This window comes from Paramisgurnus dabryanus, chromosome 3, assembly GCF_030506205.2.
Source record: "Paramisgurnus dabryanus chromosome 3, PD_genome_1.1, whole genome shotgun sequence".
Lineage (NCBI taxonomy): Eukaryota > Metazoa > Chordata > Actinopteri > Cypriniformes > Cobitidae > Paramisgurnus > Paramisgurnus dabryanus.
Window position 1 is genome coordinate 25550034 of NC_133339.1, and position 25646 is coordinate 25575679.

General features: G+C 38.4%; 1 long non-coding RNA gene across 1 annotated transcript; it reads left to right on the top strand.

Moving 5' to 3' along the window:
* The first annotated feature begins 21472 nt into the window (after positions 1-21472).
* Positions 21473-25639, top strand: LOC135770572 (uncharacterized). The gene is made up of 3 exons (XR_010542720.2): positions 21473-21617; positions 24252-24366; positions 25033-25639. It is a non-coding gene; the product is annotated as an uncharacterized lncRNA (long non-coding RNA).
* Positions 25640-25646: the final 7 nt, after the last annotated feature.

A 25646-nucleotide genomic window follows, 5' to 3' on the forward strand; every position in this document is an offset into this window, starting at 1 on the left:
GGTCTTCGAAAATCCAATATATATTTATAGACCGAAAGACCACGCAGTGTTGCTTTCATAAAAAGTTGTGTTTAAACTTTTCATGACAACAAGTTTCCTGCTATTCAAAAAAGTAAACTGTGTTGTATGCATGGTTGGGTAACAAAAGCCCAGCATGGGTTGAAACATCTAAGCATTTTTAGAGTGCAGCATGTTACAAATGTGTGCGGATGTGATTTGTGTCCAGGGATCGCAAAAGATAGACCTTTTGATATTAGGATAACAGGTTAGGTCCGGCTGTCAGCTAATAGTGTTCTTCATGGCAGGAGGTCGGAAATCCGCACTGTGGTCCGTGGCCAACTTGACATTTGTGAATTTTCTTCACCATGAAATATAGTTTCTACCCAGCATGAATTTAGCACAGGGTTTGGCAACTACATTTCTGCCATCTTACCCAAGCACGCATTAATCATTTGCAAAAAGCAATACAGTATACCTGTCTGTGTTTCGATATTTCAGAGCAACAAAGACTCGGTTTCTGATTTTAGCATTTCTATCCTTAACCTGAGATGAGATGGGAAGATGAATCGGCGTATGGAAAGGGAGAAACAAAGAAGCCGCCTTTCTTGATAAGCCGTGACAAATTAAGCTTAACACGATGACAAACAGGCAGGTGTAGTGTTGCTTCTCCGGCTGTCATGTTGAATTAGATTTGGTTCAGTCATGCCTTTGAATCCCTGAATGACACAACAGACACAACAGATCTGCAATAACAATGTAGGGTATACGTCTAAAATTCAATTAAACAATATACAATGCCATTCTGACCATAAAGCTTGTCTAACAGTTTTGACCTTTCTCCTAAACCACTTTGCTGTTGCTATATAATGGAAGACAGCATGTGTATTGTTCTGTGACTCTGCACTTGCTTAACCCCCTCCAAGATTTGTTGAGTATTGCAAATCATACTGTCTTGGCTGCAATTTCTTGTAAGAGAAGTTTGTGTCACCAGCAGTCACTTCCAACAAATCACACTTTGATATGTGCACGGCAGCCAATGCAACACGTTTCCTGTGAAAGTAATCTAGGAATCCATTCCACAGTCAGGAGTCATTTTCAAAACAGCATTTTCATCAAATTTGCACAGCATAAAGATGAACACCATTACTTTCAGAGGTTAATGACATTTATGCAAATTGCTTTGTTATGGATTCAGACCAAAGGATAATAACCAGAACTGTGTAGAAATGCCTGGCTGTAGACAATCTGCTGACAAGATCTTGGGTAAGATCTGGTTGGGTTTTGGCTTTGCTTTGCTGTGTTGTGTTAGAAGGCAGGAAATATAAAGCTGGCGTTTTTTTTACAAGTATCTGAAAACTATTTTAGTTTTCATTTGAAGAGTTTAGTAAGTAGAGCGAGGTCATATTTCACAGGTTAGATCAGAAATGCTATGCACTCGGTTTATTAATAAGCAAGGCAGACTTATTCATATTCCATTCATACAAATGAAGGCTCTCCCCCGGTAGTTTCCAGAATTGCAGTGATTAACCTGAGAGCATGATTAGATGGCTCTTTTCCTTCTATCGTCTGCTCATCTATGACCATTAATGCATCAGTCAGTCTTTAGCTGGTTAGACAGAAACCGATGAGTCCAGTCAACAATTTGATCTCTAAGTGAAGTCACCATGAGCTGCTCATAATGTTGTCACAATGTGTGGGTCACAGTGATCTAAAAGTGTAATCACACTGCACACTCATTGGTTATGTTTAAATGCACAAAATTTTGTCAGTCTGACTGAATTTAATCCGATTGAAAGTTACAACAATACAGTTTACATTGCAATCTGATTAAAATGTTCGTTTACATGTACATATATAATCCGAACCAAACGTCTGCGCAAGCGCACAGCCAAGCATCAAAACCATCCCAATGGACATTCAAAACTAGCCCAAAAGCATCCGTATGACTATATACAGCACAAATACTTTAAGCAACACTATGTAGTTTCCATGTAAAAATGACTTACAGCTCCCCCATGTGGTTGAAAAGTGCAACAGTGCCTGGTATCAGACACTCTTCTGCAGGCAGGGGGAGGGGCGGGGCTGTGTTTCCTACCCTCCACCGCCACTTTCAGAGTGTGCTTGTAGCAGCTAGGAGGCTGCTCAGGTTGCATCAACAGTACAATTTGTCCAGTTAAAAGTTGTTCTATCACAGAAATAATTTTAGAGACATTATTTAAAGGTAAAAAAACTACATAGTGTTGCTTTAACACGCAGAAAAAAACAACCTGTGGAGACAGTTTAAACAGTAGCCCAAATCTAAACTCGATAGAAAGCAGATGACTTGGCAATGCCACGCTGCCCACAGCATCTCTCGTCGAGTTCACGCATTATCTCTGGATAAAAGTCAAAAACTGAGTTGTAGACAGTTGTTCTTAGGAAGATTTCAGGTAGGTTATAAAAACACAATTTGCTATTCGCTTTTGTATGTAGCCTAATGTTATAAAAGTACATATGAACACTGCAGAATGTACAGTGCGTGTACAGAGCTTGATCCCATTACCTTAATAATGCGTGTTGCCATTTCCTTGCTGTTGCGTGTTTCTGTGAGGAGAATTATGTGATACGTAAATAAGTAAATATAAGGCCCTGACCCAAATGGCACACTCCGGACTTAATGGACTTCCTCAGAGTCCACACTTTGATGACATCATGTAGTGCAGACCTTGGGAACCCTTGACGCGAGTCCCCGAGGGCGCACCGAAGTCGTATTTTGGGACAGACTTGAGCATCACGCTGAAAATTGGAAGAGAAGTTCTCCTTCAGTGCGAACTCCTCCCTTACGTTGTCTGATTGATCTAATTGCTCTTTTGCAAGGACTTCTGGGTTGGTAAAGTACATGAAACCTGCTGCAGTGCGGGCTTCACCGAAGGCCGCATCAAGGGTGCAAAGGAGGCGCTGACGAGAACAATTCAGAATGTATAAATGACAGATGAGACCCCCTACAGAATCGTAGACTAAGTAAGCATGCGCAATTTAGGCCACGAGATCGAAAGTCCACATGAAGTGCGCCATTTGGGACAGGGCTAGGGTTGCCAACTTTCTGAAATGGAAATAAGGAACGGGGGGGGGGGGGGGTTGCCTGGGTCCGGTGACATGCCCCCACACAGAAGATAATTTTGAAAAAAATAACCCCTGAAATGAAGACTTCTGGTGAAAATAGTGGAAACTAATTAATAAATTTAGATAAATATATTTTATACAACTTCTTACGCCTAAATATTTAATGAATAGCAAAGTATGCCTAATAAGTATACAAGACTGAACCACATAGATGTGAAATATAAAGGCTATCATATCATGATCATTTTGCCAACAATGAACCATGGTTTTAATTTAAGTTTATAATACGCCCTCTTCAAAGACCCTACCCCTTTTTAAACCTTGAGCTATCTAACTCCATAATTATTTAATAAGAAACCCATCAGAAATGATTGACACATTATAGGACGGGAGGGAGCGAAACACAGGAACAGAGGGAGAGCACTGGAGAGATATATGGATTGTTTGGCTAAATCTGTACTATCTCTTTTAATACAATCAATTTCTTATCAACTATATTTGAGTTTTAAAAATCCACATAATTACATACCATATGAGCCTCTGGAGACGACTGACGGACAATGAACCTTAACATTGCTCCCTCCTGTGCCCGCAGCCTCTTGTGATTATCTCCTCATGCGTGCTGCTTTATATCACACACTCCGCCGTGACAAACAGAAAAAACGCGACGGCATATGGTACAATTGGGCTTGTATTCATTGTCCCTCACGCATTCCAGCCACGGGTAGTCATTTTCCCATTCAATACTATATTTTTGTGCTCGTTTCTTTTTCGCCGGCTGCTCGGATGCAGTCATTTTTACATTTCCCGCTTTTGTCTCTTGTCGTCATCGTTGCTATGATACGTGACATCACAATGACTGAAACCACCAATGGGCATTCCCTGATGGGGCTGCAAGATGTTAAAAACGCTACGCAGATCATAGACAAACAGAGGGAGAAATTACCGCACCGTCAGGGTTTTCTTATACAAATGACGCGGTCTTCGTTCATGGCTGACATATTATAAGCTATGTGTCTGTCATGTATTTGCACTGAATTAATTTTCATACAATACGGAACAAACTGCGTTCCGTATCAGTTCAATACGGAACATGAATTTTATGTGTCAAATACGGGACGATTCCGTATTATACGGAACGGTTGGCAACCCTAGACAGGGCCTAAGACGTGCACTTGAGCACAATTGTTCGGTGCATGTGCAGAAGGTATGGTAACTGTTTGAGATAATACTACGATTCCTCTTAAGAAAATTAACCATGTTTTTACTGCAGTTAAAAAAAACAAACAAAAAAAAACATGGTTACTGTAGTAAAACCATGGTAACCACAAAATAACCATGGTTTTGACAATCATGGTTTTCAAAAACCGTAGTTAAACCATAGTTAATGTAGTAAAACCTTAGTTACTACACTTTTACCACAATAAAACCATGGTTAATTTTCGTAAGGATCACACGTTTACATGCATACTTTTCTACTGCTGATCAGAACACAGATCGGATTACACCACCGCTTTCAATAAGATCATCTGATCGACCTCAATCGTATTGATTAAGGTGTTTACATGAAGGCTTTTCATTACGATTGAGCCATCAATACAAATACAAACTGATTATTTGGTTGCATGTAAAGGTACCTGTGAGCTCATGCTACCCATGAAGCACACAATATACCAAGTTTTTAGATGTTGCTCAGAGAGCTAATACTGTATGCTAGTGTTTGCTAATTGGAAACATGTCTCTGAGCCATCAGCATATAATTGCAAATGATATCCGGCCATTAAAAGAAAAAGTGAAAGAGACATGATTTTCTTTGAATTTAACCCATCTATCGAGTAGCAAACCCATCCACTGCAATCATTATCTCACACACACACACACACACACACACAAAGGCCCAATCCCATTTCTCTGTCTTACCCCTTACCCTTACCCCTACCCCTTAGATTTGCACGTTCACGTGAGTGTAAGGCCCAATTGGGATAGCCCTTTCTCTCTCGTGAACGTGCAAAACTAAGGGGTAGGGGTAAGACAGAGAAATGGGATTGGGCCAAAGTAACACCCTAACACTTCAATCACTTGCTGCCAGTAGTGGGAATCAAACCAACAACCTCTGGATTACAAAGTCAGACTCTCTAACCACTAGACCACAATGCTTGGACAACACAAATTTGTGAATCCCAGTCACTTTTACCTCCAATCTGTTTGAGCTTTCTAGAACCTTTATTTATATTACCTCACTTTGTGAGCAATGTGAGTTCACTCATACTATGGTCACTATGTGAGGTCATGGCACGTTCACATAGTGTGTACTCTTACCATGAACTTAACATTCTGAATTCACAATGAGCTTGCATAGTATGAGAATGGTGTGACGTCACTGTGATCCTTCAGTATTCATCTTTTCCTAATGAGAAATTGGAAGTATAATGTGACCGTTGTGCCCTATGTTGGTTTTGCTACTTCTTAACCTGCCCAACATTTTAAAATCACAATGAGCTTACATATAGCTCACACTGTGATTATCACGGTATGAGAATGGTGTGACATCACTGTGATCATTGCGTGTTCTTATGTGTTGACTGGGTATTGACTTCAGATCTGGATGATCCAGATTGGCTTGGATATGGATGATGAGTTTAACAGAAGTCTGTGATGCTTAAGGACCCATAAGGGACTTGTTTGAACATCACTGGTCCAGTTATAGCAGTGCTGATCTCTGTGCAATATGAAGCGGAATTAGTTAGTGTCTAAATGGTAGGTGCTTTCAATCTGTTTTGGGAACAGCTGTTGGCTTGTCTTTTTTCATAACCGCTGAAGGGACAGAGAAAAAGGAGCTGACAGCTGGTGTGTCAGATCTGCACCTCTACAGATGCCCAAGTGAAAGGCTCAAAATAATGTCAGGCCTGATGCAAAACACTCCTTCCTCTGATTGTGGCTGGGGCTGATTTTGTTTATCCTGTGATTAGACCAATAAAATCTGTCGTGATAAACGGTAAACTGTTGAATTAAAAAAAAGAATATGTCTCAGTCTGAATAGATGCCATATGGTCAGAAGGATGGGGCCAAAACATTATCTGCCAGAGATGGCAAAAAAACAGTGCATCAAATAGATTTTTAAGTTTTTTAAAGCATCCGTGTCCGTTTTAACTGTAATGAGTTTGGTGTCAGCTTTAGTTAGTGTCAGCTTTATAACAATACAGAAACCTTGTATTCACAGATTAATCTCTAGTCATGTTTTAGGTGCACGCAGCTCCTTTCATTAAAATCGTTTAAAGTTTTGAAATCTAAAAGTAACTCAACACTTATTTTCTCAGACCCTGTCTTGTCAGATGCCCTGCCCGGCCATTCTTTGTACCTCCATTTCACAGATGGCACGGCACAAAAAGGATCTTACACAGGGCCATATTCATTTCTGATTTAGGGAGGGAGGGAGTAAACCAAATAAGCTTGGTGGCATCCATCAGCACGGTGGCCAGTGAGTAGAAAGGGGTGTAAATCTGAAGCCAGCGAAACAAGGCTATTACAATATACCTCTCTGATGGATGCAGGCACCTTGCTTTTCCTCTTAAAAAAAGAAAGAAAGAGGCTTATGGAGGATAAAAACACTCTGTAATTGATTACACTGAAATATATTAGAGGCATATTATGTAGCACATTGATATTCTAATTAAAACCTGTTGTTGTTATTTAAAACAAAGCTGTGAAATGAAATGTTACATTTTGGTTCCCAAATGTTTTAAAGGGCCACTTCACTTTTTTTGAAAATATGCTCAATTTCCAGCTCCCCTAGAGTTAAACATTTGATTTTTACCGTTGTCGAATCCATTCAGCTGATCTCTCTCTGGCGCTAGCACTTTTAGCATAGCTTAGCACAATCAATTGAATCTGATTAGACCGTTAGCATCGCACACAAAAATTACCAAAGAGTTTCAATATTTTGCGGCAGGTGCAATAATAATACCCAGTGCCCGAAAAAAGTCACTTTGGTGACTTTCAATAGCAGGGGACTAGGCAGGCACTGTATCATATCAATGCCCCTGCTGCTGCCATGGTACGGCAGCAAAGGTCTGATCATTACGCCAAAATGAGAGTATAGTTCCCAGCCATATCAACCTTAAAAATCGCACATTTTAATACTAATTTCAATAATAAATAAATTTTAAAGTCTTAGTACACAATGTAACTACAGAAGAGTCAAGTTTTAAATAGGACAAATATTGATACTCTTTTGTAATTTTAGCGCGATGCTAATGGTCTAATCAAATTCAATGGATTATGCTAAGCCACGATAAAAGTGGTAGCGCCAGACCCCAAGATCAGCTGAATGGATTCCAAAACAGTAAAATCAAATGTTTAACTCTAGGGGAGCTGGAAATTGAGCCTATTTTCAAAAAAGTGGATTGTCTTAATTTTTTTATATCCCAGATTAGAATCATGTGTAAAACTACAAATTGGTAATTATTTTAAAAATGACGATGATGATGACTATTATTATTATTATTATTATTATTATTGGGGACCTTAAGGAATAGGATGCTGTAGAGATATCTAGGGACCCACACAGTGTACGTAGATAAAAATGTCTCATTCTAATGTAATAAAAACAATACAATTTATTATATAAGATCTTTATAAACCACTGAAAACATATGTATATTATAATGCTTTTTTGTCAATAGATCCTCATAAAATCTACACATTGCACCTTTAATTGGAACTGTAAATGTTGGTACAGTATCTGCTAACAAACTGTACATTTTGATACTCTTAAAGAGTAAACTAGGATAATGATTGCTACAAGGCTTACACACATTAACTGAAAGCCACAATGTACTAGTTTTGATTTATAGAGTCAAGCGTTTTAATAAGGGCTGAATATTTAAAGCAACACCAAAGAGTTTTTTTTACCTTAAAATAACGCTTCCAAAAAAGTTTCAGTGGTTCATCCACTCAAAACAGGGTGAATGGCACTTTCACATTCGCTTTGCAGCCCTCTATCGGCCAAAACCGCACTAAAGAAGTTTCCAACCGTCGGGTAGTGGTCCTGTAGTCCGAGTGAATACTACAAAAACTTGCTTTACGGCAGACCTACAATCCAATCAGAGCCAGCTATGCCTCAGTATTTATGACAGTGGGTAATGGACAATTACGCTTCTAACCTGTAGGGGGAGCAAAGAGCCAAAAGTCTTTGGTGTTGCTTTAATAACTTCTCAATAAGTTCAAAAACAGCTGAATGGAGTTGAACAGAATACTGGGTCCCAACACAATGACCAAAAACATCCACCTGATTGTATAAGGCTGAAGATAAATTTAAAAATGACTCCCAGAGAAGGCAATATTATGAAACTCTCTGCAGTTCAGTAAAAAATATTTAAAATGTTGAAATATAAAGACAATTTAGAATCGACTAGTCAGTGCAGGAGAAGTTGCCCATCGTGACTCATTCCTAAATCTTTCCAGGAGTGTCTCCTATAAAAAAACCTCAGACGGCTGAGTGGCTCTCTCCAAAAGGATGGCCGTCTCCAATTACTTTTAAATTTTACTTTGTAATGAATGTGTCCAGGATATCAACCCAAAATCCAGCCTGGAATAATGTATTGAATATCTCACTCACTTTGAATCTCTCTCTTGCGTTGGTTTTACTTGGCCATGTTTTATTCATTCTTTAAGGTTCTGTGAAATTGTTCTCGCCTTGACTTTTCGGTGCTATGTCCTTTCAAGCCATAAAACCACGGATAGATTGTGTTTCGCAGGTCGAGCTTAGAAGTTATGTACGAGACATGTGGCCAACCTTATAAAAGCTCTAGTTTTTTTTTACAGGGACCCTCCTCTGTTCTCTCACAAAACGAACGGCTCCCTTTCTCTCTGTGATATCTTGCCAGCTTGTCAATTCCAATTATAGTTTCCTCTCCCCAGCTGAGGCTTTTTGGAATAGAAATCTTTACGAGGCATCAGATGCCTCAGCTAACTTCTGAGCAGCGCCCTCTTGCCAGACTGTGAAAGGGAGAAAGGATTATAAAAGACTGATAGATGGGCCTCGTACGCGCCCAGACACCCAAGCCTGAGTATGGACGTGTGTCTTTGTCTTCCGCGGGCCGCCTGCTGTCCTAAACCATTCGGGAAATATGACACACCGAGGAACTCTGAAGGATCAATATTTAATCTTTAATGTGCTTCTCCCAAACCCAAGACCGAAGATTTTGTTTACAATATATTATCCAACTTAAAGGGTCCTTGTTCCACCTGGGTATTGACAATATCAGGTACACAAATCATGTTGTGGTTTTATAGCTAAGGGAGTAAGCATGCTTCAAACAGAGAAGAGGAGAGCTGAGGCAGAGCAAGGTAAGAAGAGAAAAACAGGTGAGGAAGGGCGTTGTTAATGACAAGATAGTGATTAATGGCTCATGGAAGGAAGGTGCATTAATGAGCTGCCTCGTCAATTTTATTATGCATCCCAAAAGACTTGAATCAGCTCATGCATTTTTGTTTTGAGCTGTGTCATCCGCTTGCTCTTTATAGGAGATGCTTTGTTGATGAAGCTGAGATGTCTCAGATAAGAGTCATTTCAATATAGACTACTTATCAAGATAATCCCAAAGATATTTGTAACGTAAAACAGTGTTAAATGTACTCTACTACTTAGAGGACCGGAACTACCTGACATACCAGAGCTACCTTGTTTGTTTTTATGCACTTTGACTCACAAGTGAATTGAAAGTATGCCATCTAACTTTGTGGTCATATAGTGTAGGTTTAAAAGAAATAACTGCTTTTGCTTTTCTTGCTTGCACAGATGCACAAAAAAGAGTAAAGTGAAATCTGGCCTCTAAGTCCTACTCCCTTTGGATGGGCGTAATGGTGATGCAGAGTAATCAGTCTTGCTTTAGTTCTGTGCTCCGTAAGTGTTTGACTCGGCCACTGCTTTAATCTCCATGCAACAATTAGGCCATTTAGCCCAGGGAAAAGCATAGCCTGACCTCTTCCCTTGTTTAGATCTGCCTGGAGGTCCACTGAGACATAGTAATCAAATTACAGCAAGATGGACAGCTTCAAGGAGTGACCCTGGCTTTGTTGCTTGCAATAAAATGACACAATGCGAGGATTAATCTGAAACAGTCCTGATCCAATTATTCTGCCAATTAACTGGGTTATATTCAATTTCTGACCTCAGCATTAATACCCAACACTTCTAATTTTCTAGTTATAAACACTGTGGTTTATAAGCATCAGATCAATGCTTGGATTGCATCCCAAGGAGTTTTTTAAAACGAGTCACACAGAAATCTCTAAACTGATCTTAATGGAAATCGTACGCATTTTTTCAAGGTGCACTAAAGGTGAATCATACAAAAATGTAGGCCTATTATTATTTGAAAAAAACATTGACTCCCTGCTCCTAAAACCAACATCACCGAGATAAAAGTGAATACAAAATGAAAACATTTAATCATACGAATTCATACGATTTAACTAACACTTAAAATGCATACAAATTGCCCTGAGATTGTGTTGAAATCAGATATGCATCTATTAACTCACAATATTACAATCTGCATTTTAAAGGGAACATATCATGAAAATCTGACTTTTTCCATGTTTAAGTGCTATAATTGAGTCCCTAGTGCTTCTCAACTTAGAAAATGTGAAAATGAACCACCCAGTAACTTAGTTTTGGTAAACCATTCTCTGCAAGCATGTAAAAATATGGGTCATTGAAATTTTGCTCTCTTTGTGATGTCAGAAGGGGATAATACAGCCCCTTAATCTGCATTCATTTAGTGCAGAGATCAACTCATTTGCATTTAAAAGGACACACCCAAAAATGGCACATTTTAACATGTTATAATAAATTATCTACAAGGTATTTTGAGCTAGAACTTTACATATGCACTTTGGGGACACCAAAGATTTATTTTACATCTTATAAAAGTGAAATGTCCCCTTTAATACCATCAGTATGTCTCTTAATTAGATTTTTGTACATTTTAAATATTCATGCGCTGCGGTATTTAATGTTAATGCAAATCACCTCCCTGTTGCTTTTCTTCATCACTAATCTTTTTACTCATTCAGTGCAATGAATTCATCTGATATCCCAGGCAACTACTGCCTTAAAGCTGTGTTTAAAGCTGTGTCTTGTTGAAGGGAATAATGTGATAGGGTATATTTATTTTAATCTGTAAATTGTCATTTATCCAGTTTCCACCCTTGAAGCACATTTTGCATTGTGTGAGTCAGTTGAATAAAGTGAATGTTGATAGCAGTATGTCATGCACTGGTCAAACACTTATTTGATTTTCAAGGGTTTACCAGCTTTGGTGTGCTGCTGTCCTCTTTAATCCTCTGTGTTTGTTAACCACTATACTTCTGATGCATATGTGTCTATTTTGTTCTACATTTTAACTGTACTGCTATTTCAATTCCTGAAATGTACTGTGAATAGGGTAAGTGAAGATGTACCAGGAAACCATGGTATATAAACCATATTTGATTAGAAAATACTATGGTAAAAAAAAAAAACTCTGTATTGCAAAGTATACTGTAACTGTGATGTGGAACTAAGCTCAAATTTTTTGTTTTTGTTTGTAGGGGAAACAGTATGTTCATCTTTAATACGAAAACAAGGCCTGTATGTTATCTAGAGTCAAGCACATTGCCTCTTGGATTAGAGCTCATCTGCCAGAGGAACAGATGTTAATATGGGCAAGAGCTGTCAACGTGATGAGCCAGTTCAAAACCGCTTACGCTCTGAAGCCTGGGCCCTCTTCCTAGAGTTAGTATGTCATCCATTTGTCGCATGGTTCCTGACTCACGACACTGGTCAACTAACAAAGCGGTCAAAGAAGGGTTTCGACTACTGTAGATAAATGAACCCATTATAATGTTATAGAACTTTATTTATAAAGCAGTTAGTCACAGTCCTTGATTCTGATTGGTCATAACCTGTGGTTTATTTACAATAAAACACAGCTATGACCGCGGACCCCCAACGATTCTGTGTATCACTGTGCAACCACCCTTAAAAACGTAAACATAGTCAGGGACTATTTTTTCCAGCGGAGTAAGACTTGTTTTGTTGTTACATTTTTTTTTATATCTGTATTTTGTGGTAACCATTTTATAAAAGCAAGGTACTCAAGGCTGGTGCCTATTGTAAGTCAAGGCTGAACGGGTTGTAGGCACTCCGCTTCACATGATGCCTAACAACGCCCTTCAGGAGTTATTACACACAATACAGAACAGTATATCTCTAGTCCCTTATTGCTTACTTAAAGGGACATTCCACTTTTTTTGAAAATATGCTGATTTTCCAGCTCCCCTAGAGCTAAAAATTTGATTCTTACCGTTTTGGAATTCATTTAGCTGATCTCCAGGTCCCGCCATTTTTAACATAGCTTAGCACAATCCATTGAATCTGATTAGACCATTAGCATCGCGCAAAAAAATAACCAAAGAGTTTCAATATTTTTCCTATTTAAAACTTGACTCTTCTGTAGTTACATCGTGTACTAAGACTTACAGAAAATTAAAAGGTGTGATTTTCTAGGCAGATATGGCTAGGAACTATACTCTCAAACTGGCGTAATAATCAAGGACTTTGCTGCTGTAACATGGCTGCAGCAGGCGTAGTGATATTAAGCACTGGCCGAATATAGTCCCCTTGGTTACTTTTCTGTCGGTCTAAGTACATGATGTAACTACAGAAGAGTCGAGTTTTAAATAGGAAAAATATCAAAACTCTTTGGTTATTTTTATAGCAATGCTAATGGTCTAATCAGATTCAATGGATTGTGCTAAGCTATGCTAAAAGTTCTAGATTACTTCTATACCTATTTACTTTTAGCTGTAAAATAAAAAATTGATCCTTGATCACTTGACTGAAGCTTTTAAAAATGTTCATGTAAATTTTTTTTTCTCCTGTAGGATTTGAAAGGCCACATGTATGACAGAAAGAGTGAGGAAGGCATGGTTTCAGCTGCTTGTGATACCGAAGACTGGAAGTTATGAGGACATTGGACACAAACTGTGTAGATATGATCACCTCTAGGCGTTTAACAGCAGGAGTAGCTATGTGCAGTTCTACCACATCATCATTTGCAATTCATATTGAGTAAATGGTTTGGGAACACAGGCTGAGAGACCTGAAGTTCCAGCTCCCTGCACCAGAATGACATGGGCTGGGACTTGTGCAACAGCATCCTCAGCCTTCCATATGTGAGGAGGACCTTCAGCTACTCTATGGCCAAGTTTTTGTTTTAAGGTACGAGCACACAGTATAGCAATATATTTCGAAGTGAAGGTTGTGCCTGATACGGGACAGACCACCTCCAGGTAACCTTAATAGAACATGAAGCAGATAGTCCTTCAACACCTGACACTGAGATTTAATGAGATACTTACCTTGGTGCTGGCAAGGCCGGCAACAACACTAGTGAGTTATTCAAGGTGATCATTTCACACAGGGCACGCATTTTTTTCTCTAGCTTAATAGGTAAAGCATGGTGCTACCAACACCAAGATCTTGGGTTTGGTTCTTTTGCAACATGCAATGAACTGCATACACTGTAAGTCACTGAGGCATACATGTAAATGTAGTTTACACACATAAATAAATATACACAGCATATCAAAGTCATTGTAAGCCCCCCTTGGCATGAAGCATCTGGCTGGTATAGGGTTGCAGGTGGTGAAGTGTGACACTTGCCACCTGGCCCTCTTCAGAAGTGGCCCTCAAATACCGGCCTGCACGCTGTCTCCCAGTATCGACCACCTGCTAGATTGGCTCATTCACAGGATGGTCTCTATTCTTATTATAATTATCACAGGTATTGTTCTTGCCATTGGCAGTGTGATGCCTTGAGAGCTCTTGTCTACGTTGCACGGTTTGAAAAAGAAGCACATTTTCAATCATGGCCTCATACGTAATGCTAGTGGTTTTTGCCATCCAGCATCCCAGCACTCAGATGATTATGAGGTGCGCTGAAGGAAAACCACCCATGGGTTCAGCAAATGGTCTCACAGTTTTCGAACAACCAAGTGTTGTGATGTGAGATCAGATTAAGGTTTTTGCCCGTTGACCACAGGGGAGATGAGGGGAATCGTGCTTGTATCCTGTGTGGGTGGCTGTACGGTCCCACCACCTGTGTGCCACATGCCACTGACCTCTGCCAAGCCTTTGCCTGTAAATACTCGATATGGACGAGAAGTGCTAGGGAGGAGATGTATGAGGGAATTATGCTGTGTTTTGGCTGACCGAGGGTTTTTTAAATATAGTATCATAGTCACCACAGGGACAGGAGTCAAGATGATGTAATCTTTCAGAGATGTCTATCAAGAGAGGCCGTTTTGTATTAAATACTTGCAAGAAATAGCTCGAAACCTGTATGTTGCTGGGTTGTATAGAGAATTTAAATCATAAATTGTTCTTTTTATGAGCCTGATTTACATGGCACTAAAAATTGTCATTGTATGTGAAGAACTGCATAAAATTGTATACTTGAGGGCTCTTTACAATGCAGCATACAGGTTTGGAACGGCATGCAGGTAAGTGAATAAATTACCTTTAATATGATTTCATTTCTCATTTATTTTCTAAATTGGACATAAAGAAAATTAATACATTAAAAGCAACCAAAGAGCATGCAGCCATTGGTACCATATGCCAACAAATCATGCTCAATGATTTGGCTATGTGCCTATGTAATGAACGATCGGTAAAACCGAACTGAAACAAGCACTCGAATGTGTTTGCCAGCTCCATTGAAGGGTGACTGAATCTCCCAAGAAAATCTCTTCCCTCGTTGTTTCTAAGCAGAAGTCTCCTCGCTGTTCTGAGAAAAAGGCTTCTCTTAATTCCTTTTACCCTCCCAAGTGACTGTTTCTGTGAGTGATGGATGCATGCGTATAACACGAACCTTGAGTCAAATCCTCCTCGCTGTCCTCCTATTAGTGAAGAAGGTCTAATCTCTCCCCGCACCACCCGTTCGGTCTGAGCCGTAATTAAAGAGGCTAGACAAAAGCGAGGTGGAGTATAAAGGCAAGCACTTCTCTTGAGCCGCTCCTCCTGTGATGCATCCTGTAATGAAAAGGCTGCATGTTAATGACCAAGGTGTGAAACGCCCCTAAGGTCTGTGATGCATTCCATTCTCCGGCCCACTTGCTGGTAAAGGCGTGGTACCGGCTGCTCCGTGAGCAGGTTATAAACATGAGCCGGGAGGAGTCCCGGTCCCGCAGTGATGGATGTCTGTTGGACTGTAAAGGTGTTGACAGAGCAGACAGGTGCTCTGATGGATCAGTGTCCTTCAGTGGGTCAGCGCAGGCCTGTTTTCCATTTCACTTTGAATTTCTCCAGACTTATACTACAAAAATAAAAAAATAGGAAAAGTGTTGTTAAGGTATTCTGCTGTGAATCTTGACCGGATACACTCTATGTGAGTGGATTGATGTGGATCAGTGGTGAAAAACAGTAAATGTCAATCACTGTCAGATGGTCTAAAATGTTTTGGATGCTTTAATGTGTACGAATTGTTAAACCTGGCACAGCTGGCGTCAATGTTATGTAGCACTGGTTTATTTATGCATTATGCATTCCTGTACTTTAGTTGATACAGGTTTGCATTATGTTTTGGGTTCGATTCACAGGGACACACATACACACAACAATATAAAATGTATAACATGAATGTACTGTAAGTAACTTTGGACATAAGTGTCTGCCAAATATGTAAATGAGGAGCTCACACTAAAAAAAATAAAGGCTGGATTTACTTAAAAATCATATTTGCACCCATTTTTTTAAGTAAGTATTACATGGAATTTTAAGCAATTTAAGTAAAACTTACTTAAAAAAGTGGATGCAAAAATGATGCACTATATTTTGAAGTAGTTTTTAAGCATATTATTTTTTACAGTGCAGCTGCAAAAGCCACTAAATGCCACCTCCATCAAAAATAAGATAATGATGTTAACCAAATGCTCTTGGCATGTGTTATACCTCCATCAAATACCTTTGCTTCAAATCCACTTAATCCCCTCCTCAGACCATTATCAAATATCACATCAACTTTTCTGCAAAATCCTCTAAGTGCACTGAAGATAAGAATGAAAAACCACGCGAAACGACCATATCAATCACATTCAAACTTGGGTCGCTTGTGAACTCTTGGACTTGAATACAACCTGTATGTGGCAGTCACATGGATCACAGCACCCCACACTGTTTTTGCTTAAAGGTATTGCGAAGGATTTTCTTTTTCCGGGTGGATCATCAAGACTTTTGGTCCTCCTAGTTGTCAATCAGGAGTGTTGCGCAATTGCATTTTTTTTAAAAGTAGAGAAGGCGGTTCTTTTCTAAAATTTGAGAAAATCCTCCGCTATACCTTTAAATTGCAATTGCTTAAATTGCTTAAAATTCCATGTAAAACTTACTTAAAAAGTAGATGCAAAAATTATGCACTGTATTTTTTTTTTTAATCCAGCATATTTTTTAGTGTATAATGTGTGGTTCAATTTCTTCATATACTTAGATTCTGACTTTCATCAATGTTCAGTGATTAGTGTTTCTAGCTGCATCTTTACTGATTTTGTAACTATGTAGGCTACTATGTCTTGTCCAAAGTCGATTTTTTGGAAGTGGAGGTTTTTGCTCCAGGCTAGCATGCACTTAGAGGGTTTTGCAGCGACAGTCCAATTGTTAAATACATCGAAATTCTTGAATTACTGAGTAATAACCTTTTCATTGCCATTAAAGTAAAATTACTGAACCTAAACATAAAAGCCTGATAAAAATGCTTATTTGCAAGAAAACTTATCAGGCATCTGAACTCTTTAAATGTTCTGATAAACAAAGCATCAGTTCAAGTCTTCTGTGCACTCTGGATTTCAACAATGCACATTTGATATGTAATTACTTCCTCTAAAAATAGCATCCTAGATAAACCTTGCCAGAAATGTATTTCTCATGTGACTTATTTCTTGTGAGCAAAACAATCTCCCCAGATCTCTGCTCCAGAAAGGAGGTTGGTGCTTGTAGCACTTAGCTGTGTCAGGCTTACTGATTCAGAAAGTAAAATACAGCCCCTGGCAAAAACAAGCTTGATTACGACAACAGCCGTGATGTAACCAAAAAGGATAAGTCACCATTTTACAGCAGCAGGCTTACAGAGCCCAGATTAAAGAGCTATTCCTCTTTTAAATGTTCTTAATGTTATGCATATCCAGGGAGAAATTATTTTTACTCAGAAGTTACTCTTTTAAAGTTTAGGAGACATCGGAGAGATCTCCGTTATGTTTTATGTAGGTATTAATGTTGCCTTAGATGTTTCTCCTAAAGTCAAATGCAGTATTTAGCATATAGAGCTTTTAGTTCAGAAATTGTGTTGTACATTGATATTGAAATGTCTTAATCTTTTAAACTGCAGATTTTTCTGTGTTAACAAACCACTCCTGACACATTGCTGAGATAAGAGATTGCTGTGAAAAATTAAAAAAAATATTAATTTCAATGAATCTGCATTTTATCTCTTTAAACGTCTCAGTAGTTTTGTGATCTCATTTGTGATCATTCTTTCCTGCATGGTCACAAGAGACAGAAGCTGTCAAATTGAAAACATCTAGACTCGCCCAGCAGTCCCAGCCCCGTGAATCTATTACCGATACCAAGAACTAGCTGGATATGTGGCTGATCTCATTGGATAAATGGACACTCCTGAGGCCAAGCAGCATTTTAATGAAATACCTGAAAAGTCCATTTGCACTTCTCTCTCTCTGTCATTAATTACAGCACCACAGGCAGAGGAGCTTTACAGCGCTGTTTAAAATGGAAATCTTTAAACAAAGGGGTTGACAGAAAATTTGGTTGCACTGAAAAATTGGGACGTCTCATGAATAATTGAATACAACATGTTGTTCTTAATTTGCTGTTTCACTTGGAAAGGTTAATGCGATTTGTTGTTTTTTAAATCTCCAAAACTACACCGTGTCTCTGTGTTTTTCTGAAATTCAGATAAAACATTTCTGATCGCAGTACCCTCCATTTTTGTCAGACCTAAATGGTTTTTAATGGACTGATCATATTTAGTGTTAATTTCTTTAATAGTCCTGAATCCCATTTTAAGGTGTGTCATTTTTTGTTGGTAAAATGCGTTTCTTGTGTCTCAGATTAATATGCAAGATACCCAAAGAGAAATATTCATATGATTCCCCTTAAAAGGTTTATTTGGTTCTGTAGAGTGTAAAAAAAATGATATCACTATAAACGTTACATTAGTTTAACAAATGAAGTTAAACAATTTCTACTTAAGTTATGTCCACTTATCGAAAGTCAAAACTTAAAAATAGATTTAATTGATTTGCATAATTAAGGTGCATACTTACAGCAGCGGTCTCAAACTCCAACTGGCTTGGGGGAATTTCTGAGATTGACATTTCGGCAGAGGGCCGCAGAGCTATTTCAACGTTCAAAAAAGCACAATATTTCTGTAAATACTGTTAAAATTATATTATTTAACTTAATTATTTAGAGTATTTAATAATACTTAAAAATTTATAAGCAGTGGTTTCTTTTTAATATACATAATTTTAGAAAAGTAAGTCAATCTTATATTAACCTTATCTTAAATCACTTAGGCCTATTAAAACCTTGCACTAACAAAATCACTTCCTGAATACATTATGAACTATTTCACAGTATTAACTTTATTTATTATGTTCCATATCTTTTATTCCACAGTTTTAATGAATTTGCTATTATATTAATATGTGAAAAAATATTAAAAAGTCAATGTTACATAAGCTAGCTGGACAAAAATTATAATATTACTGCTCTATGTGTATAATTGCATAGCAAGCTACATAATCATATATTAGATATGCTTCATTATATACTGTACATATTATAATCATATTGAGATGAGTGACATCAGCACTTTCATCCTTTGTACGTTTCTCTTTATCTTGTCTCTTTTTCTAACCTGGAAACATGATGGCTTTTTCTCATCCGTAGTTTAATATGTGTTGCATTACATCTCCCGCTTTCCCTCCCTGTCCAAATGATAACTTGTGTAATTATTTACTTTAGGGTAGTTTGCATATCATTAACATACTAACTTACACATCAAAGGAAATGTAAAATCATAAATTGGACCATAGTTGCTCTTTAAACTTCATGCTGCATTTTTTAGCCAAACTACTTGGTTTCTTTGAGTGTCCAAACAGGAGATGGTGAGGTTGAGTTGTGGCTGTTTATCTGACTATGAATAGGGGAGTTTTTTGGAAACCTGTTTGAAATCTGTAAGTGTCATTTGAGGTCTGTTAAGCATCATTTGAGGTCTATTTTAATATCCCAGACAGCAAAAATCAGTATGTAATTTGTTCCTCAGCTCTTAGTCAAGAGAAGTAACTTGGCTGCAGTTTGTAATCTGATCATCAGCCTTCTTAAATCTTCTTATAAGAGAGCATGGCAAAGCATCTTGCTTGGGTATAGACTGTTTCCACAAAACTCATTTCACGTGTGGCTAAAACAGCAAATGGAATATGTCCCCCCCCCATAAAATGTGACACCTCATTTCATTTAATAGTGCCATTCAGTAACCTGATGCTATTTTAACCTCCCAATCATCCCCTGTCAGATTGGCCTTGCACCTCTGTCAGTCAAGGAAAGAAATTATTCTTCTTTATAAGTAGAAAATAAGTTAAGTGCAGCATGGATGGATTTTTTTCTTAAATCATCATACATTTTAAATAAATATATTAAATTCCAGGGATTCATGAATTCATTTTTTTGAATTGTAAATGGTAGTCAGGTTTGCATCAGCACTTGGAGAATAAGAATAATATGACAGCCAGAAACTTGCATTTCTCAGGCAAAAGGATGCCAGGTCCGCCAAACAGGACTGGTGAGTAGCCGTGGGAATACACAGCCCTAAAGGAAGCCGCAGGGAGCAGCAAAGCATGATGGGTAAAACAGAGGAAATCTAAATCAAGATCTCCTACAGAAAACAATCTCACCTATTCTTTATAATAAGCTATTCACTCTGACCAAATAAGGATGTTAGTGATATGCTATTTGGCAGCTGTTAAAATACTGGAAAGTGTTAATAAAAAAATATGATTCAACTGTTGATAAGAGTTAAGTGACTGACTAGTATATTGCATTTTTTTATTGCTGTAATTTGTAAAGTGAGTCTTTAACATCGCCTGACCCCTCAGCCAAGCTGCTTCACTGATTTAATTACCACACTATTCATAATTGTCAAACACTTTCAGATCCGTATTGCACTAACCATGTCTTAATACAGAGAGTTTAGCAGCACAATGATGCCTCACAACCTTTCTCATCGTCAGGTTTTTCCTAAAGGTATTTATCAGTGAAAATACAAAAGAGCTTTTAGTTTACATTCTAAAGTGTTATATATATATATATATATATATATATATATATATATATATATATATACTCCAAAAACATATTTGTTTTTAACCCATTGTCAGAAAAAAACATCTGTTGGGTTTAATTAAGAAAACAGCCATATATAGGTTAAAACAACCCAGCATAAAAATTTGAACCCAATGGAGCGGTACATTAAGAAAGTCTCTGGTTTGAGCCCCAGCTAGGTCAGATGGTCTTTCTGTGTGGAGTTTCTGTGTGCATGTTCTTCTTGTGTCATCATGGGTTTAATCGGGTACTCTGGTTTCCTCTGACAGGCCAAAAACATGCAGGTTAGATAAATTGTAGATGCCAAATTGTCATCACAGCTCGTGTTTCGAGGTGGACCATTAAAAAGGTGACACACACAGGTTTTGGCAATGCAAGCTCCCTTTTCAAACTTGTAACATGAATTTCAAGTGAATTCAAATCTCGGGAAATGACTGAGAGCTCTTTACCCCCAATTAGTCCCGGGTGCTGTGGTAAATGTCTACCACACTGTTTGTGTGTTCATTACTCGCTGCTCCTTATGTGATGGGTTAAATGCAGAGATGACGACTTTTGCTTTTGTGTGCCTTGTGTACACTGTCAGAAACATATGGTCAAAAATTGATACCTTTGAGGTACTAAATGCACTCTTTGGTACCAGTATGTACCTCTGAGTAGGGTTGCAAAGGGAAGGAAAGTTTTTTAGTAAATTTCCGGAAACTTTCCATGGAAACTTAATCTGGAGAATTTTTTTGGAAATATTTCAAATTGGGAATTTATGGGAAACCAGGCCCAGCTCCAGATATGAGATGAAAGGTGGGCCAAGTGATATTCCAGGTGGGCCGGTCGGATTGGGGGGGGTCTTTGATGCTTTAATCTCACACGTCTTTAATATCATATATTTATGCAACCTGGTCTCATGGGAAATACGTACCTCTGCACACTTTTTTGCAGCGCCACAAATATGTACCAATAGGCACGTATTGCTACAGTTTTGAAAAACAAACGTCCACTGGGGTCGCTAAAGAGAAGAACTCCATATGACATTACATTAGGAGTTGCATTTCATTACATCGCGAGATTTAACAACGCATTGGTAAGTTAAGTGTCTTTAATTTGATATAAAGTTTATTACTCTATATAAATCAGATTAAAAGTGTTCAATTCAATCGCTGTTTTATATCTGTCAGTTCTGCTTAGGCTTATTGTATCTCAAAATGATTTTAAATCAGCACATCGTAACTAAAGCGATTAAATGCCATCCTGAGCTTTAACGTGACGCAGATTCGATCAGTTAATATTAGGATAAAGGTAACGCGATACGCGTCGATTTTACCATGCTTTACCACAGTAACAGTTTATTTCGGCTACTGCGTGGTAAAACTCGAATACGCGTCGAATTTACCATGCTTTACCACAGTAACAGTTTATTTCGGCTACTGCGTGGTAAAACCCGAATACGCGTCGAATTTACCATGCTTTACCACAGTAACAGTTTATTTCGGCTACTGCGTGGTAAAACCCGAATACGCGTCGAATTTACCATGCTTTACCACAGTAACAGTTTATTTCGGCTACTGCGTGGTAAAACCCGAATACGCGTCGAATTTACCATGCTTTACCACAGTAACAGTTTATTTCGGCTACTGCGTGGTAAAACCCGATACGCGTCTAGTTTACCATGCTTTACCACGGTAACAGTATACTCTCACCTCAGCCCCCCTCCCAGAATGTTTTAGATGTCTTCATATATAAAACACCTCCCTTACGAAAATTAACCATGGTTTTATTGTGGTAAATGTGTAGTAACCATGTTTTTTTGGTGTATTGATTACTATGAGCAAAACCATGGTTTTACTACAATAACCATGGTTAAACTATGGTTTTTGAAAACCATGGTAACTACAAAATAACCATGGTTTTGACAAACACCTGATTCCACTCATCAGTCTTGTTCCAGAATGTTTAAAACGTTCCTTAATTAACACACTTACAAGCTAATGAACTGAATCAGCCCTTACAAAATTTAACCATGGTTTTACTACAGTTAAAACAAAAAAAAACATGGTTACTGTAGTAACTACAATAACCATGGTTTAATTATGGTTTTTGAAAACCATGGTAACTACAAAATAACCATGGTTTTGACAACCATGGTTTTCAAAAACCATAGTTAAACCATGGTTCTTGTAGTTACTACAGTAACCATGTTTTTTTTTTTAACTGTAGTAAAACCATGGTTAATTTTTGTAAGGGCTGATTCAGTTCATTAGCTTGTTAGTGTGTTAATTAAGGAACATTTTAAACATTCTGGAACAAGACTGATGAGTGGAATCAGGTGTTTGTCAAAACCATGGTTATTTTGTAGTTACCATGGTTTTCAAAAACCATAGTTTAACCATGGTTATTGTAGTAAAACCATGGTTTTGCTCATAGTAATCAATGAGACTGAGACTGATGAGTGGAATCAGGTGTTTCATATAAGGAGACATTTAAAACATTTTGGGAGGTGGACCTTGAGGACTGAAGTTGGGAACCGCTGACCTAAAGGATTATTAGGAACACCTGTTCAATTTCTCATTTATGCAGTTATCTAATCAACCAATCACATGGCAGTTGCTTCAATGCATTTAGGAGTGTGGTCCTGGTCAAGACAATCTCCTGAACTCCAAACTGAATGTCAGAATGGGAAAGAAAGGTGTGGTGTTTAATCAGACCCAGCGCGCACAAAAACCACGCGCGAGTGAGTGATATGAGCACGCGAACACTATTCGAGCGCGAAAAAGCAGAACACAATTGTGTAAAGCATCCTTGCGAGAGCGCACCTCCGCTCAGCGCGCACAAATGCAGTCACGCGAGCAAGGGCTTGGATGAGCTTTTGCTCGATTCTGACTCTCTCTATGCTCTCACAGCTGCACCACACACGCTCGCTCGATCAATATGACTTTTGGGTCTTTGGGGGCGGGATATTGACTGATGTCTTCGTGCCTATGATTGGTTGGTTGATTTAATCAGTGATTTGCATAATCTTCTGTTCTCAATTCGTATCCAGTCAATCTAGGTAGAGAAGACACGTTTTAATAGGACCCTTATGTCGGAGCCAACCCTATCTCACAGCGAATTCGTAATAATTCAAACGATTTAACCAAGTGGCTAAATCGTATGAAATCATACGAGCTGGCTCGTACGAAATCGTACGATTAGTTCATCGCATTTAACACAGCCCTGTGTCGCAGGGATTTCGTGCTAATTAATACGAATATATTAAATCGTACTATACCATACGATTTTGTTCATCGCATTCAAGAAGCGTGACCCGTAGCCAGAAAAAAACCTCTGGGTGTGCATCTGAAAATCTGCGTGTGTCACAGGCAGGCAAGATAACCAGAAACGCTGGGGAATTCAGGTGCTGTAATCGACTCATCTCGTTATAGATCAAGATAATTTATGAAGATCTTTAAACGAAGGATTGGAATATCAGATAGTTGACATGGTAAGCAAGTTAGTTAATATTTTTAATAAAAAAAAAAGGAAAAAACGAAATAAAACGAATAGCATACATTATTGTTGTTGCGGTGTGTCACTTGACAATCATGACCCGTCGCCATGGACACAAGGGGTCAGATAAAATATTTGTAACTTGCGTGTGAAAGGTTTCTTTTAAATATATATATATTCTAAGTAAACAACAAAATTGAAACTATAAATAAATATTCTGCATCCATTTTAGGTGTGCCACTCTGGGTGGCTCCGGCACACTCGTGGCTACGCCGCGCCGTGACCCAAATCTCATTCGCACATCATCGCGATATTTATCATCAATTTACAAATGTCATCACATCTCGGTGAGTATACCATAAAGTGTATGTTTGTTTGATTTTAAATTCATTATATGTGTTAATCCAGATCGGCTTCTAAATGTTGTCTGAATTGTATTGGTCATCTATATTACATTCTTTCTTTTTGTTCAAAATAAGTTCAACACAACACATAATCAAGCAGTGGGTGAAAAGCTAGTCACGTTATGTTAGTCACCATTAACATAACGTTACAGATCCTCGATCATTTTATTATATTCATATTTTTTGGAATTAACTGCCAGTGTACTTCTACTGTGGTATTTTGTGTTTATAGTACACAAATCGTACCATGTTTTTACCGCAGTTAGTCTACTTCTACTGTGGTGTTTTGTAGTACAGTAACAGTAAACCTTATGCTTTTACCACAGTAGTTCAGCCTTTTTATACATGGTAAAAAACAGTACCAACAACACCGTGCTTTTAATACATTTGATGTACAATTCAGAAATCTTTAGACATTTAGATCTTTCTTTTTGGTCAGTTTTATTCTTTTGCCGTTTTATTTATTTATTTATCTTATTATATAGTCTTATGATAGTGGGCGGATCTTGGGTAAATAGTTGTTAATAGTTATATACATACAATGTTTAGTAAATAAAGAATTAAAAAAATATCCAAAATTTGTAATTCACAATTTTTTTTGTCTTGCAGTTTCTTCACATACATCTCATACTCCTCCATCTACACGCTCCACAACATTTTAACCAACGGCTCTTTTAAGAGCCATCACTTGCAAAAGCTTTCCTACTCACTCACTCACTCACTCACTCACTCACTCACTCTCTCTCCTACTCACTCACTCACTCACTCACTCACTCTCTCTCCTACTCACTCACTCACTCACTCACTCACTCACTCACTCACTCACTCACTCTCTCTCCTACTCACTCACTCACTCACTCACCCTCCAACTCACTCACTCACTCTCCTACTCACTCACTCACTCACTCTCTCTCCTACTCACTCACTCACTCACTCACTCACTCTCTCTCCTACTCACTCACTCACTCACTCACTCACCCTCCAACTCACTCACTCTCTCTCCTACTCACTCACTCACTCACTCACTCACTCACTCTCTCTCCTACTCACTCACTCACTCACTCACTCACTCACTCACTCACTCACTCACTCACTCTCTCTCCTACTCACTCACTCACTCACTCACTCACTCACTCACTCACCCTCCAACTCACTCACTCACTCTCCTATAGGGATGTGCAAAAAAAGCGATTCTCATGCGTGTTTCATCAGTAAAGCCGGTT